Source organism: Nelumbo lutea, chromosome 1 (assembly GCF_056320005.1).
Source record: "Nelumbo lutea isolate HS-2025 chromosome 1, American lotus-T2T, whole genome shotgun sequence".
Lineage (NCBI taxonomy): Eukaryota > Viridiplantae > Streptophyta > Magnoliopsida > Proteales > Nelumbonaceae > Nelumbo > Nelumbo lutea.
Window position 1 is genome coordinate 97,792,754 of NC_142684.1, and position 15,876 is coordinate 97,808,629.

At 47.7% G+C, this 15,876-nt stretch overlaps 1 long non-coding RNA gene across 1 annotated transcript; it reads right to left on the reverse strand.

Annotated features, from left to right (window-relative positions):
• Positions 1-1,161: 1,161 nt before the first annotated feature.
• On the reverse strand, positions 1,162-15,876 carry LOC148876324 (uncharacterized). Its single transcript, XR_016104585.1, has 2 exons — positions 15,630-15,876; positions 1,162-1,610 (listed from the first exon to the last, which is right to left on the reverse strand). It is a non-coding gene; the product is annotated as an uncharacterized LOC148876324 (long non-coding RNA).

Below are 15,876 nucleotides of genomic sequence, written 5' to 3' on the forward strand. Positions count from 1 at the left end.
TAGTTGTGTTATTTATTTATTCTAATATTTATAAATTTTTATCTTTCATCTTTGTTAAATTTGTACTTTTATCGATCTCTAGATATTTTTCTTTAACTTGCAAATTTATTTTAATTTGACTTTTCATTTAATTTCTTCTCAAATTCTCTTGTGATATTTTACATTTAAAATTTTTTGTCCCACTTTAGATAAAAAATAAATTCGGAAAGAGCTAATAAGCAAGAGTTAAAGTTGGGAGTTTGGGGGTGTCTAATAATATGGAAAGCAAAGGTTATTTCTCACATATGCATGTGCTTATTCATATTATTACTTATTAGAGACTTAAGGGGTGTTGGCCAATATGTGTGATTATGTTTTTCTTTTTCTATTCTTTTTTTTTTGGCTAAGTTTAGAAGGAGTATACATACAAATATATAGACTGCAAAATATATAAAATAATATTTTGTATTATTTTATATGTATTTGTATTGTACATATTTGTATTTGTTTGTTTTTTTTTTTTCAAAACTAAGCCTTTGGGAAAAAACCCTGAGGTTCATTTCATTCATCATCTGCATAAACCCTGAGGCTCATTTCATTCATCATCTGCATAAGAGTACATCTTCTTTTCAATCTAAGCCTTTGCGAAAACCCATAAGATATGGCTAGTTTAACTAGCTCTACCTTATTACATGATTTAGGGGCAAAGAGATGGAAAGAAAAGGATTATATACAATGTTTCCGAACTGTTATTGACCTGGATGGTTGGCCCATTCGGCTTGAAAACCATCCAGGCAATCGGTTCTGTTTCACCCCAAACCCGGTCTTTAGCCAAAACACATTGACTTGGTTAGTGAACCATTGACCTGAGTGGTCGAACCGCTGACCCATTCGACCCAATTTACATTTTTGACCTTTTTTTGTTTCAATTATTTTTTTTTTAATTGTGACGGGTTTGTGTTTGGACCTGTCCAAATACTGACCGGGAGACCAGGTTGTGTGTTCCAAATGTTCCATGCAATTATCATTCCTTCTACCAGATATATCTAATCAGGGTGGATCCATTTGTTGGCAAGTTTTTCCAAATCTGTAGCCATTCTCTCAGCAAATTCTTTGAATCTCCAGTTCCTAGGCCTAAGTGAGAAAGAATATGATGAATCGTCTCAATCTGAGAGGAGCATAAAGGAAAAGACTGCAAATTCCTTTTATTCTTTTTTTAAAGAAATATATACTAATATAATTATAAGCTGAAAGTTACAAGAGGTGATAAGCGTGAGTTGAAGTGCAACTTAAACTGGCCCTTACACGATAAGGAAGCAAAAGTGTGGGACAGTTGATTATACTGCCTATGTACATGTTCAAAAGAGATGGAATTAAAAGTAGATATTAGAATTTTAAGTTGGCTCTTGTGTAGCTGATCAACCTAATGGCTCATCGTGCCAAACTTTTCCATATTTACCAAAGATTCATTATCAAAAAAGACCTTCAGATGAGAGATAACATGCGCCGGGGCTTCATGCAATCCAACTAAGAGTGCTCTAACTTCAGCGTCATGGCTGTTGAAAGCCCAGCAAGGTGCTCCTCTTAGGAAACCAGGTCGTGATTGGAGTGGATGATGTAGAACCCACATCCTACATAACCAAGAGAAGGATTAAAAGAGCCATCTACGAAAAGTGAATATGTATCCATGCCACTGAGAGCTCGATTAGTTGCCTCAAGAAGGGTTTATGCTGATGGTTCATCATACTGGAACTGGGACACAAGGCTGGCTACTTGTTTTGGATCTGAATCCATGAGATCAAATAATTTGTTATTCCTAGCTTTCCATATTTGATAGTGTAGGATGTTGAAGCGGGCTAAGCTATTTATAGCTTGTTGCTTACCAAAGTGAATAGTTAACTCATGGAACCACTCTTTTATGACCTAATGTATGGGCTTTATGGCCAAAAATAATGGATTTAACCCGATTTGAGCTTCACACCAGACTGCCCTAGCAAAAGGGCATTGAAAGAAAAGGTGAGGGGATGTCTCTACTTGAGTCTTATAGATGACACATATTTGATCCCCTTCCTGAAACCAAGCATGATATTTATTTTTAGTTGATATTCCTTTCTGATGTAATCGTTTCTGGTCAAGTACCAATTTTTTGGGATGTATCAATTTTATTTTTGCTAAGTGCCTCGCCATTTGACCTGGTCCCAGGAGAGGATGGTGGAGCTCCCTAGTGGTGAGCTACTTGGTGACGAGCTCCCTGGTGGTAAGCTACTTGGTGACGAGCTCCCTGGTGGTGAGCTACTTGGTGACGAGCTCCCTGGTGGTGAGATACCTAGTGACGAGCTCCCTGATGGTGAGCTACTTGGTGACGAGCTCCCTGGTGGTGAGCTACCTGGTGACGAGCTCCCTGGTGGTGAGCTACATGGTGACGAGCTCCCTGGTGGTGAGCTACCTGGTGACGAGATCCCTGGTGGTGAGCTACTTGGTGACGATCTCCATGTAAGGTGCCAAGCCGACCAAGTGGGTGCCTTAGAGCTATGATTGCACTGCATCAGCTTTGTAATGCTGGTCACCCTCTCCTACAAGAAGCTACTAGGATCTTGACCTTCGGGGGCAACACTACTAACTTTAGGTCGCCAGCTCACATGGGAGCCATGGAAGGCTCGACCAGTAAGGGCGCCTATGTAGTTTTTTGGCCGCCAACTCCTGTGGAAGCCACGAAGAACTCATCTTTGTATGGGGGACCTTGCGAAGACGACTGATGAGGTTTTAATTGAATTGAAAGTAAACTTAGTCTGTTAGCTCCTTACGTAGTCTTTGAGTTCATAAAAAATGTAAACTATAAAGTGAGAGCTTCAATTTCTAAAAAGTGAGAACTTAGCATTCTAGGAGAAGAGGACTTAGTTTTTGTAGGATGAGAACTTAGCTTTTTGTAGTGTGTTCCCACAGACGGCGCCAATCGATGTAACCGTTTCTGGTCATGTACCATTTTTTTTGTGATGTATCAATTTTTTTTTGGCTAAGTGCCCCGCCATTTGACCTGGTCCAAGGAGAGGATGGTGGAGCTCCCTGGTGGTGAGCTACTTGGTGACAAGCTCCCTGGTGGTGAGCTACTTGCTGATGAGCTCCCTGGTGGTGAGCTACCTGGTAACGAGCCCCCTGGTGGTGAGCTCTTCATAAGACATCAGGCTACCTGCAGAGTGGCCAGCTACCTGTGGCGAGCTGCCTATGCCGAGCTACCTGTAAGTGCCGAGTTGCCCCTAAGTGGCGAGCTCTTCGTAAGATGCTAGGCTGCCTGCGGAGTGGTCAGCTGCCTATGCCGAGCTGCCCCTAGCTATACCAAGCTCCCCGAGCAATGACGAGCTACTTGTGGCGAGCTCTGTCGAGCTGCCCGAGCTTTCCGAGCTGCCCAGTTGTCAAGTGAATGCATTTGGTTTGCATGAGGTGCCAGGTGTCACAATTTCACTGGTGGGCTAAATTTCACTAGAGGTCGGAGTGGCCGGTCTTTCCTGTCTGCCGCGGGAGGAGGCCTGGCTCCTTGGAGGGTTCTAGGGGGCCTCTCCTTAGCGAGGTGGGTACTCCTCCTGACGGCGAGACCTAGCTCGCTGCGAGACTGGGTGCCGAGGGGGAAGCTGCGATTGCTGAAGCTGAGGTTGAGGCAACTGGGGAAACTGTTGTTGATACTGATACTGGGAGACCTAGTGCAACACATGTTGTTGATAGAGCTGAAATTGTTGGAACTGTTGCATTTGAGCCTACATGGTCCACATGCATTGCATCAAGTCCTCTAGTTGGTTCGGGCTGGCCGCTAGGGGCACGATCGAAGGTTCGGTGAAGGTCACTCTGACTGTAGCAGGGAGCGACGCGACGATGGATGCCACTGCAAGAGGCATATTCAAGCTGGCGATTACGTCCGCCGAGAGGGGGACGGTGAACTGTCGAATGCAGACAGTAGGAAGCTGGGGTTGTTCTCTAGAGTTATCCATCTCTGTACTTCATCCAATGTTGCTAGAGGAAGCCATGAGTGTTAAGTTTCTAGAGAGTAAAGAGACGTGAAAGTTTGGAGAAAGGCTTTTCAAAGCGTTTCCCATAGACGGCGCCAAATGATGTAGCGCAATCTGGTCACTCCTAACTGGCACACACGTGGCTCCTGAGAGGTACCTGAAACGAGGAGGAAGAAGAAGAATTCCCGGGGGATTTGTCCGGTGGGAATGCTCCGACGATTAAGTCAATATTCTGTGTGAGAAGCGAAGGGAAGACAAAGGCTAAGAGTGCAAATTGCACAAGTGGTTCAAAGATACCTTGCTCCTTGAGAATAAGCCCCTTATAACAGAATTCTGTTGCATCAGGCCCCCTGGCTTCTGACAGGGCAGGTATAACTGCCACTGTCAGTCTGCCACAGCCGTTACAGGCAAGGCTGAGGTGGCACGCGCGAGGCCATCATCACAGGGTACGTGCCTGTCAGGTGTAAGGCACCTTCTAAAGGTGGCAGGTGCGACACTGTCCCCAGGTTTGTCGGGTACGGTGGTCGGGCAAGAGATCTTTCGGCGGTACGCCGAACTACCCTTTCGCGAGTTACCTTATGCCGGGCTATCCCATAGGCGGCAAGCTGCCTGTGGAAAGCTATGCCGAGCTGTCTGGCTCGAAGTGTTTTCACCCTGGAGTGTCTAGAATTGGGTCGGTAAGCTCCCACCGGGGATTGGCCCGAAGTCCATCGGTAGGAGCTCGGGTATCGAGAAAGGTCAGGGTACCTCGACCTCGGGGCACCTCAAAGTGTCTTAACCCCGGGGAGGAGATGCAAGCAAGACGGCTTCTGGCGAGTAGTTTATCCGCCCAGTTGCTGAACTCAACTCGGTGAGACCCTCTCCCCGAGTTGCGGTTAAGTCAGCTACGCTGTCACGTTGAGTCACTGTTTGTGCAAGGCCACGCCCACGTGTACCCGTGCTGCGAGGTCGGGCCAAATAATTGATGTAACCGTTTTTTGTCACATACCAATTTTTTGTGATGTATCATTTTTTTTTTTTGTAAGTGCCTCGCCATTTGACCGGGTCCCAGGAAAGGTTGGTGGAGCTTCCTAGTGGTGAGCTACTTGGTGACGAACTCCCTGGTGGTGAGCTATCTAGTGATGAGCTCCCTGGCGGTGTGCTACCTGGTGACAAGCTCCCTGGTGGTGAGCTACTTGGTGACGAGCTCCCTGGTGGTGAGCTACTTGGTGACGAGCTCCCTGGTGGTGAGTTACCTGGGGACGAGCTCCCTGGTGGTGAGCTACCTGGTGACGAGCTCCCTAGTGGTGAGTTACCTGGTGACGAGCTCCCTGGTGGCAAGCTACTTGGTGACGAACTCCTTGGTGGTGAGCTAATTGTGACAAGCTACCTGGTGGTGAGCTACTTGGTGACGAGCTCCCTGGTGGTGAGCTACCTGGTGATGAGCTCCCTGGTGGTGAGCTACTTGGTGATGAGCTCCCTGGTGGTGAGCTACCTAGTGATGAGCTCCCTGGTGGTGAGCTACTTGGTGACGAGTTCCCTAGTGGTGAGCTACCTGGTGACGAGCTCCATGGTGGTAAGCTACCTGGTGAAGAGCTCCATGGTGGTGAGCTACCTGGGTGGACTCATCATTTGACCTACTCCCAGGCGGCCTGTAACTAAGGGGATGGTGGAGCTCCCTTACATAGCGCAACCCGACTGCACACTGCATGAGGTGATCTCCACTCCTTTGTAGGTGGCAGGAGCTGAGGGACCTGTGAGAACTCCATCTTCACCTCTGCTTTGTAAGTGGTGGGAGCTGAGGAACCTGCAAGAACTAAATAAGAGGACCTGGGGGTATTTTCCCAGCGGGGACTCTTTGATGCCTAAGTTTGCATTCTAATTGTAGGGAGCTTAGAGAGGAATGAGAGAGCTAGAGAGCAGGGATTACCTCCATTTTTTCATTCTCTCTCCTTGTCTTTGGGGGTTGGAGTCCTTATATAGTGGTGTCTTGTCAAATCAGGCGTAACAACCTCTGTCAAGTCAGGCGTAACTGCCTCTGTCTCTCTATTGCAACCGTTATTGCCAGAGCTGAGGTGGCAGGTGCAGGCGGCTGCTGCAGAGTATGGCTCTTCCAGTCAAGGGACAGCTCTCAGGACTGGCAGGCACGGCTCCGCCTAGCGAGAGACATGGGCGCATGTCTCTGGATCTTGTCAAGTATGGTTGTCAGGCAGGAGATCTTCCTGCGATACGCCGAGCTGCCCCTAAGTGGCGAGCTCTTCGTAAGACGCCAGGCTGCCTGCGGAGTGGCCAACTACCTGTGGCGAGCAGCCTATGCCGAGCTACCTGTAAGTGTCGAGCTGCCCCTAAGTGGTGAGCTCTTCGTAAGATGCCAGGCTGCCTGCAAAGTGGCCAGCTGCCTATGCCGAGCTGCTCCTAGCTATACCAAGCTCCCCGAGCTATGCCGAGCTGCTTGTGGTGAGCTCTGTTGAGCTGCCCAATTGTCAAGAGGCTGCACTTGGTTTGCATGAGGTGCCAGGTGTCACAATTTCACTACAGGGCCAAATCCGCCCTCATCATTTGCCCCCCACTCCAGACCTGAGAGTAACTCAACGAAGGGAGTAGATTTTTTCTTTTGGCCCGTAAGTCGATGAGCTAGAAAGTGCTGATCCAATTCCTTAGACTTTGGGAGCTGCCTGTATGCGGCAAGCTATCTGCAATGGAGAGCTGCTTGTAAGGTGAGGAGGTCTTTGCCAGTTCAGTAATGTAGACCTTAGGCTCTAGGGGCAACTTATAGTTCACTTTTGCTGATTTTGCTCATGTTGAGGAAGCGACTAGGTATTTAGCAATAGTGTGGCCCGTAGGCTTTGGGAGCGACTCGAAGTCCACTTTTCTTGACTTTGCCCATGCCAAAGAGACGACTGGGTCTTAAGCAGTAATGTGGCCCGTAGGCTTTGGGAGCGACTCGTAGTCCACTCTTCTTTGACTTTTCCCGTGTCGAAGAGGCGACTGGGTCTTAAGTAGTAATGTGGTTTGTCGGCTTTCCCTATGAGGTGCCGAACTGACCAGGTGTCGAGCTACCTGTGAGGTGTCGGGCTTATCAGGTGTCGAGCTGCCTATGACGTGCCGAACTAACCAGGTGTTGAGTTGCCGACGTGGTGCCGAGCTACCTGCAAGGTGCTGAGTTGACCAGGTGCCGAGCTACCAGTGAGGTGTCGAGCTACCTGTAAGGTGCCAAGCTAACTAGGTGGGTGCCTTAGAGCTATGACTGTGCTGCATCAACTTTGTAATACCGGTCACCCACTCCTACAAAAAGCTACTAGGAGCTCGACCTTCGGGGACAGCACTACTAACTTTAGGTCGCCAGCTCACACGGGAGCCGTGGAAGGCTCAGCCAGTAAGGGCGCCTATGTAGTTTGTTGGCCGCCACTCCCATGGAAGCCACGAAGAGATCATCTTTGTATGGGGGACCTTGCAAAAAGGACTGATGTGGCTTTAACTGAATTGAAAGTAAACTTAGTTTATTAGCTCCCTACGTAGTCTTTGAGTTCATAAAAATGTAAACCATAAAGCGAGAGCTTCACTTTCTAAAAAATGAGGACTTAGCTTTCTAGGAGAAGAGGACTTAGCTTTTGTAGGATGAGAACTTAGCTTTTTGTAGTGTTCCCACAGACGTCGCCAATTGATGTAACAGTTTCTGGTCACGTACCAAATTTTTGTAATGTATCAATTTTTTTTTGGCTAAGTGCCTCGCTATTTGACCAGGTCCAAGGAGAGGATGGTGGAGCTCCCGGGTGGTGAGCTACTTGGTGACGAGCTCCCTGGTGGTGAGATACCTGGTGACGAGCTCCCTGGTGGTGAGCTACTTGGTGACGAGCTCCCTGGTGGTGAGCTACTTGGTGACGAGCTCCCTGGTGGTGAGTTACCTGGTGACGAGCTCCCTGGTGGTAAGCTAATTGGTGACGAGTTCCCTGGTGGTGAGCTACCTGGTGACGAGCTCCATGGTGGTGAGCTACCTGGGTGGACTCGTCATTTGACCTGTTCCTAGGCGGCCTGTAACTCGGGGGATGGTGCAGCTCCCTGGTATAGCGCAACCCGACTGCCCTCTGCATGAGGTGATCTCCTCTCCTTTGTAGGCGGCAGGAGCTGATTGACCTGCGAGAACTCCATCTTTTCCTCCTCTTTGTAAGCGGCGGTAGCTGAGGAACCTGCGAGAACTGAATAAGAGGACCCGGGGGTATTTTCCCAGTGGGGACTCTCCGATGCCTATGTTTGCATTCTAATTGTAGGGAGCTTGGAGAGGAATGAGAGAGCTAGAGAGCAGGGATTACCTCCATTTTCTCATTCTCTCCCTTTGTCTTTGGGGGTCGGAGTCCTTATATAGTGGTGTCTTGTCAAATCAGGCATAACAACCTCTATCAAGTCAGGCATAACTACCTCTGTCTCTCTGCCGCAACCCTTACTGCCAGAGCTGAGGTGGCGGGTGCAAGCGAATATTGCAGAGTACGGCTCTTCCAGTCAAGGGACAGCTCTCAGGACTGGCAGGCACGCCGCTACCGAGCGAGAGACATAGGCGCAGGTCTTCGGATCTGTCAGGTACAGTTGTCAGGCAGGAGATCTTCCTGCGATACGCTGAGCTGCCCCTAAGTGTCGAGCTACCTATGCCGAGCTACTTGTAAGTGCCGAGCTGCCCCTAAGTGGAGAGCTCTTCTTAAGACGCTAGGCTGCCTGCGGAGTGGCCAGTTGCCTGTGGTGAGCTGCCTATGCCGAGCTACCTGTATGTGTCGAGCTGCCCCTAAGTGACGAGCTCTTCGTAAGACGCCAGGCTGCCTGCGGAGTGGCCAGCTGCCTATGCCGAGCTACCCCTAGCTATACCGAGCTCCCCAAGCTATGCCGAGCTACTTGTGGCGAGCTCTATCGAGCTACCCAGTTGTCAAGAGGCTGCACTTGGTTTGCATGAGGTGTCAGGTGTCACAATTTCACAGGAGGGCCAAATCCGCCCTCACCATTTGCCCCCCACTCCCAAGCTGAGAGTAACTCAGCGAAGGGAGTAGATTTTTTCTTTTGGCCTGTAAGTCGATGAGCTAGTAAGTGCTGATCCAATTCCTTAGGCTTTAGGAGCTGCCTGCCAATGGCGAGCTGCTTGTAAGGTGAGGAGGTCTCCGCCAGTTCAGTAGTATAGCCCTTAGGCTCTAGGACCAACTTATAGTTCACTTTTGCTGATTTTGCTCATGTTGAGGAAGTGACTGGGTATTTAGCAATAGTGTGGCCCGTAGGCCATGGGAGCGACTCGTAGTCCACTTTTCTTGACTTTGCCCATGTTGAAGAGGCGACTGGTTCTTAAGAAGTAATGTGGCCCATAGGCTTTGGGAGCGACTCGTAGTCCACTCTTCTTTGACTTTGCCCGTGCCGAAGAGGCAACTAGGTCTAATGTGGCTCATCGGCTTTGCCTGTGAAGTGCCCAATTGACCAGGTGTCGAGCTACCTATGAGGTGTCGGGCTTACCAGGTGTCAAGCTGCCTGTGACGTGCCGAATTGACCAGGTGCTGAGCTGCCTGCGAGGTGCCAAGCTACAAATGAGGTGTCGAGCTGACCAGGTGCCGAGCTACCTGCAAGGTGCCGAGCTACCAGTGAGGTGCCGAGCTACCTGTAAGGTGCCAAGCCAACCAGGTGGGTGCCTTAGAGCTATGATTGCGCTGCATCAACTTTGTAATGTCAGTCACCCACTCCTACAAAAAGCTAATAGGAGCTCGATCTTCGGGGACAGCACTACTAACTTTAGGTCGCCAGCTCACATGGGAGTCGTGAAAGGCTCGACCAGTAAGGTCGCCTATGTAGTTTGTTGGCCGCCACTCCCGTGGAAGCCACGAAGAGCTCATCTTTGTAGTGAGGACCTTGCGAAGAGGACTGATGAGGCATTAACTGAATTGAAAGTAAACTTAGTTTGTTATCTCCCTGCGTAGTCTTTGAGTTCATTAAAAATGTAAACCATAAAGTGAGAGCTTTAATTTCTAAAAAGTGAGAACTTAGCTTTCTAGGAGAAGAGGACTTAGCTTTTGTAGGATGAGAACTTAGTTTTTTGAAGAGTGTTCCCATAGACGACGCTAATTGATGTAACCGTTTCTTGTCACGTACCAAATTTTTGTGATGTATCAATTTTTTTTTGGCTAAGTGCTTCGCCACTTGACCTGGTCCAAGGAGAGGATGGTGGAGCTCCCTGGTGGTGAGCTACTTGGTGATGAACTCCCTGGTGGTGAGCTATCTGGTGACGAGCTCCCTAGTGCTGAGCTACTTGATGACGAGCTCCCTGGTGGTGAGCTACTTGGTGACGAGCTCTCTGGTGGTGAGATACCTAGTGACGAGCTGCCTAGTGGTGAACTACGTGGTGACGAGCTCCCTGGTGGTGAGCTACCTGGTGACGAGCTCCCCGGTGGTGAACTACCTGGTGACGAGCTCCCCGGTGGTGAACTACCTGGGGACGAGCTCCCCGGTGGTGAGCTACCTGGGGACGAGCTCCCTGGTGGTGAGATACCTGGTGACGAGCAGCCTGGTAGTGAGCTACCTGGTGACGAGATCCCTAGTCGTGAGCTACTTGGTGACGAGCTCCCAAGTGGTGAGCTACCTGGTGACGAGCTCCCTGGTGGTGAGCTACCTGGTGACGAGCTCCCTTTAAGGTGCCGAGCCAACAAAGTGGGTGCCTTAGAGCTATGATTGCGTTGCATCAGCTTTGTAATGCCGGTCACCCACTCCTACAAGAAACTACTAGGAGCTCGGCCTTCGGGGGCAGCACTACTGACTTTAGGTCGCTAGCTCACACGGGAGTCGTGGAAGTCTCGACCAGTACGGGCATCTATGTAGTTTGTTGGCCGCCTAGTCCTGTGGAAGCCACGAAGAGATCATCTTTGTATGGGGGACCTTGCGAAGAGGACTAATGAGGCTTTAACTGAATTGAAAGTAAACTTAGTCTGTTAGCTCCCTGCGTAGTTTTTTATTTCATTAAAAATGTAAACCATAAAGCGAGAGCTTCAATTTCTAAGAAGTGAGGACTTAGCTTTCTAGGAGAAGAGGACTTGGCTTTTGTAGGATGAGTACTTAGCTTTTTGTAGAGTGTTCCCACAAACAACGCTAATTGATGTAACCGTTTCTGGTCAAGTACCAATTTTTTGTGATGTATCAATTTTTTTTTGGCTAAGTGCCTCGCCATTTGACCTAGTCCAAGGAGAGGATGGTGGAGCTCCCTAGTGGTGAGCTACTTGGTGACGAGCTCCCTGGTGGTGAGCTACTTGGTGACAAGCTCCCTGGTGACAAGCTCCCTGGTGGTGAGCTACTTGGTGACGAGCTCCCTGGTGGTGAGCTACTTGGGGATGAGCTCCCTGGTGGTGAGCTACCTGGTGACGAGCTCCCTGATTGTGAGCTACTTGGTGATGAGCTCCCTGGCGGTGAGCTACCTGGTGACGAGCTGGGTGGACTCGTCATTTGATATGGTCCTAGGCGGCCTGTAACTTAGGGGATGGTAGAGCTCCCTGGTGTAGCGCAACCCGACTACCCTTTGCATGAGATGATCTCCTCTCCTTTGTAGGCGGCAGGATCTGAGGGACCTGCGAGAACTCCATCTTTTTCTCCTCTTTGTAGGCGGTGGGAGCTATGGAACCTGTGAGAACTGAATCAGAGGACCCGGGGGTATTTTCCCGGTGGGACTCTCCGATGCCTAAGTTAGCATTCTGATTGTAGGGAGCTTGGAGAGGAATGAGAGAGCTAGAGAGTAGGGATTACCTCCATTTTTTCATTCTCTCCCCTTGTCTTTGGGGGTCGGAGTCCTTATATAGTGGTGTCCTGTCAAATCAGGCGTAACAACCTCTGTCAAGTCAGGCATAACTGCCTCTGTCTCTTTGTCGTAGCCGTTACTGCTAGAGCTGAGGTGGTGGGTGCAGGTGGATGCTGCAGAGTACGGCTCTTCTAGTCAAGGGACAGCTCTCAGGAGTGGCAGGCACGACGCCGCCTAGCGAGAGACGTGGGCACAGGTCTCCGGATCTCTCAGGTACGATTGTCAGGTAGGAGATCTTCCTGCGATACGCTGAGTTGCCCCTAAGTGTCGAGCTACCAATGCCGAGCTACCTATAAGTGCTGAGCTGCCCCTAGGTGGCGAACTCTTCGTAAGACGCCAGGCTGCTTGTGGAGTGGCCAGCTACTTGTGGCAAGCTGCCTAGGCCGAGCTACCTATAAGTGCCGAGCTACCCCTAAGTGGCGAGCTCTTCGTAAGACACAGGCTGCCTGCGGAGTGGCCAGCTGCCTATGCCGAGCTGCCTTTAGCTATACCGAGCTCCCCGAGCTATGCCAAGCTGCTTGTGGCGAGCTCTTTCGAGCTGCCCGAGCTACCCAGTTGTCAAGAGGCTGCACTTGGTTTGCATGAGGTGCCAGGTGTCACAATTTCACTGGTGGGCCAAATCCGCCCTCATCACTTTCCACACTAGCTTCCATAGGAATAGTTGAAATCTATATGGAATTTTGAGTTTCCATATGAGCTTCCACTCGAAATAAGTTGTTGATGAGGATCTCTCTTCTGAGACGAAGACTTTGTAGCCTGATTTCACCAAATAGGTCCCCGGAGAGTTACCTTTCCATATCAAATTGTTATTCGAGGAGCTAAGCTTTGGAGTGATGTTTGTGATATGTATAATAGAAAGATCTTGAAAGAAGTGTTGTAACTTATGGATGTCCTAGGAACCATCTGGCTTTAGAAGATCAAAGACTAATAGGTTGGTAGATGTTGGTTGTAGTAATGGTTCTTTCAAAAGTGGTTTATTCTCAGCAAGGGTGGGGACCCATGGGTCTAAAATTGCATGAATGGAATTCCCATTGTGCACTACCCAGAAAAGGTTTTTCTGAAGCTGTTGTAGTAGTTTGAAAGCATGTTGCCACCATTTAGAACTCTAGTGACCTTTCTTAGCTGCGAATAACGAACTGTGAGGGAAGTATTTGGCTTTAATTGGCAACTTCAAATGCTTGAGGTGGTTGTTAGGAGTCTGCATATTTACTTCGAAAACATAGCTTTGTTCATGGCTTATATTGATCTGAAGCCTAGACCTCCCAGGTTCTTGGGCCGATAGATTTTGTTCCATGAGATTGTATGTGTAGATGCTTTGTTGGACTTCCCCCACTGAAATGATCTTATGATTTTTTCCAACTTCACCGAAACTGATTGAGGGATTAGTTCTGTGGACATGGTGTACACTGGTATGGCCTACAATACCGAATGAACTAGAGTAGTTCTCCCAACTTGAGAAAGAAGTTGTGAGCTTCAAGACGAGGCTCTTGAAGAAAACCTTCTCTATGATATCTTTGTGTAAGGAGCATTGGTTTGAATCAATGTGGGTACCGAGGTACTTAGAGCCAATCATAAATCGGGATATGTGGAACATGTGGGAGAGGATTCTTTGGTGATGTCTGGGGACATTGTGGCTAAAGAATAGACTTGACTTGGAATAATTTATTTTCTAACTTGACATTTCTTCAAATTCTTGCAAAACTAAAACCAAAGATCTTGCTTCCCCAACTTCCGCTTTGCCAAAGATGATACAGTCATCGGCAAATAGAAGGTGAGTGATTGGAGATCCGGAACAACTTAATTTTACTCCTTCAAGCTGACCCAAAGACATTGCTTTGTTTAGTAGCTAAGTGAGGGCCTCTATCCCTAGTATGAACAAATATGGAGAGATTGGGTCGCCTTGTCTTAGACCTTCTTTTAGAGAAAAGTGGCCATGAGATTCACTTGCTATTTTTATAGAGCAAGAGGTTGTAGATATACACTGATGAATTAAATTGCACCATTTGTCTGGAAATCCCATCGTACTGAGCAGATGAGATAAGAAAGACCAGCCCATACGATCAAAAGCTTTCGACATGTCTAATTTAATAGCCATGTATTTCTTACCTTTGGACTGGGATTTCATTTTTTGCAGAATTTCCTTCGCTAGCAAGACACTGTTTGAAATTTGTCTCCCTTTCAGGAAACCCGATTGATTAGGTGAGACTAAGTCTTGCAGAACTGGCCGCAGGCACTACACCATCTATTTTGTGATAATCTTGTAGAGGACATTACATAAGCTGATCGACCTGAAGCTGGAGACATCTACCAGCTTGTTGTTTTTGGGAACAAAGACAACATTTGTGTTGTTTATTGCTTTAGGTAGAAATTTTGTGTTAAAAAACCATAGTACCATGGAATAAATGTCTTGACCAATTATATTCCAGAAATACTAGAAGAAGAAAGGGGTAAAGCCATCGGGTCCTGGGGCCTTATGAGGGTTAAATTGTTGAACCATTGATGAAACTTCCTCAAAGGTAGGGGGAACTAAAAGCGAGTCATGTTGTTGTGGGGATAGAGTTAGGAAATTCAGGTCATTGAGTTGAGTTGGATTAAAGACCTCTAGAAGGCCTCCCACTTGTAGAAGTGCATCTTTGAAAGTATTAATTATAGAGTCCCTATTTGAGGACCAAGCCATCTAGACATTTTAGCCAATCAACGGTGTTCTTGGAGTTCTTGAAATTAGCCATGTTGTGAAAGAATTTAGTGTTTCTTTCTCCTTCTCCTAAGCCATAACTCCCTTGGTTTCACTCGCCGCAATTGCTCTTTTTTTGCCAGCCAATAGTTATATTGGTTTTTAAGAGAGTGTAGTTCTTGTTGTTCTTCCCTTGATGAAGCCCTCATTTGTAAATTTGATATTTTCTCATAGACTCCCCAGATGTGGTTTTATATTTGCCCGAACTAGGAACCAGAGATTGAGCGCATTTTTGCAGGATCTTAGTTTGTTGACAATTTGGTGTCTTGGTGAACCTTGCATGGTCTGACTCCACAGCTCAATAATTAATTCTTTGCACCTGTGGTGGTCAACCCAGAATGGCATAAAATGGAAATGGGTTTCCTGTGAGGGGTAACTGGGTAGGTATCCATAGACAGAGGGACATGTCTGAGTTAATAATTGGGTAGTGACGAAGGATGGTATTGGGGAATAACTGACACCAAGAAGGGGTATCTAAGGCTCGGTCAAGTCTTTCAAGCACTTTAGGAGCACCCTTTTGACCATTGGTCCAAGTAAATTGTGGCCCCACAGGATCAAAGTCAATTAAGTTAAAAATTGTATGAAGTTTTGGAGATGCTTGGATAGGTGGGGAGGCTTGCCCCTATAGGACTTGTGGTTCTCTGATTTATAGATATCATTTAAATCACCCATTATAATCCATGGTGATTGAGAGGGAGCCTAAAGATGACAAGTGTCTTCCCATAGTTTACCCCGGTAACTCCTAATGGGATGGCCATAGAAGAGAAGGATCTACCAGGGAGATTGACTAGGGTAGTTTAGAATGTGTAAGTGAATTAAGTGAGTGCATTTGTATTTAACACTGATTTGAATCAAGCTTGACTAGCAACAAAGAAGAATGTCGGACTAACCGGTAGCCTCATAGAAGGTGAAATTTGTAAATCTCAATTTGCTAGCCAGTCGAGAACTCTTTTCAGTAGTAAGCTTAATTTCCTAGAGAAATAAGATGTCAGTTTTTTTTTGTTTTGACAAATTTTATGAGCTCCCTAACTTTCTTGACGTCATTGGCTCCTCTTATGTTCCATGCAATGATTTTCATGGTGATACACCAATAGGTTAGGAAACAAAGAGACCACAATTGAATGAAGAAACATACCTGCAAATGCGGACACGGGGATGACAAATGAGGGAGGATGCTAGAAGAGTCAACTGGGATCAAAGATGATTGGTCCGTAGCACAATGATCCACCGGAAACATAGGGTTTTCCATCTCTATCTACATTGCCGCGGATGGGTGGTGATGCTGGTTCTGCAAAGGGTGGTCATTTGATGCCGAGAAGGGGAGCTAAGGTAATGTGACTACTGTTTGGGACAACACCCTTTCAGGTGGGATGACTTGGCGT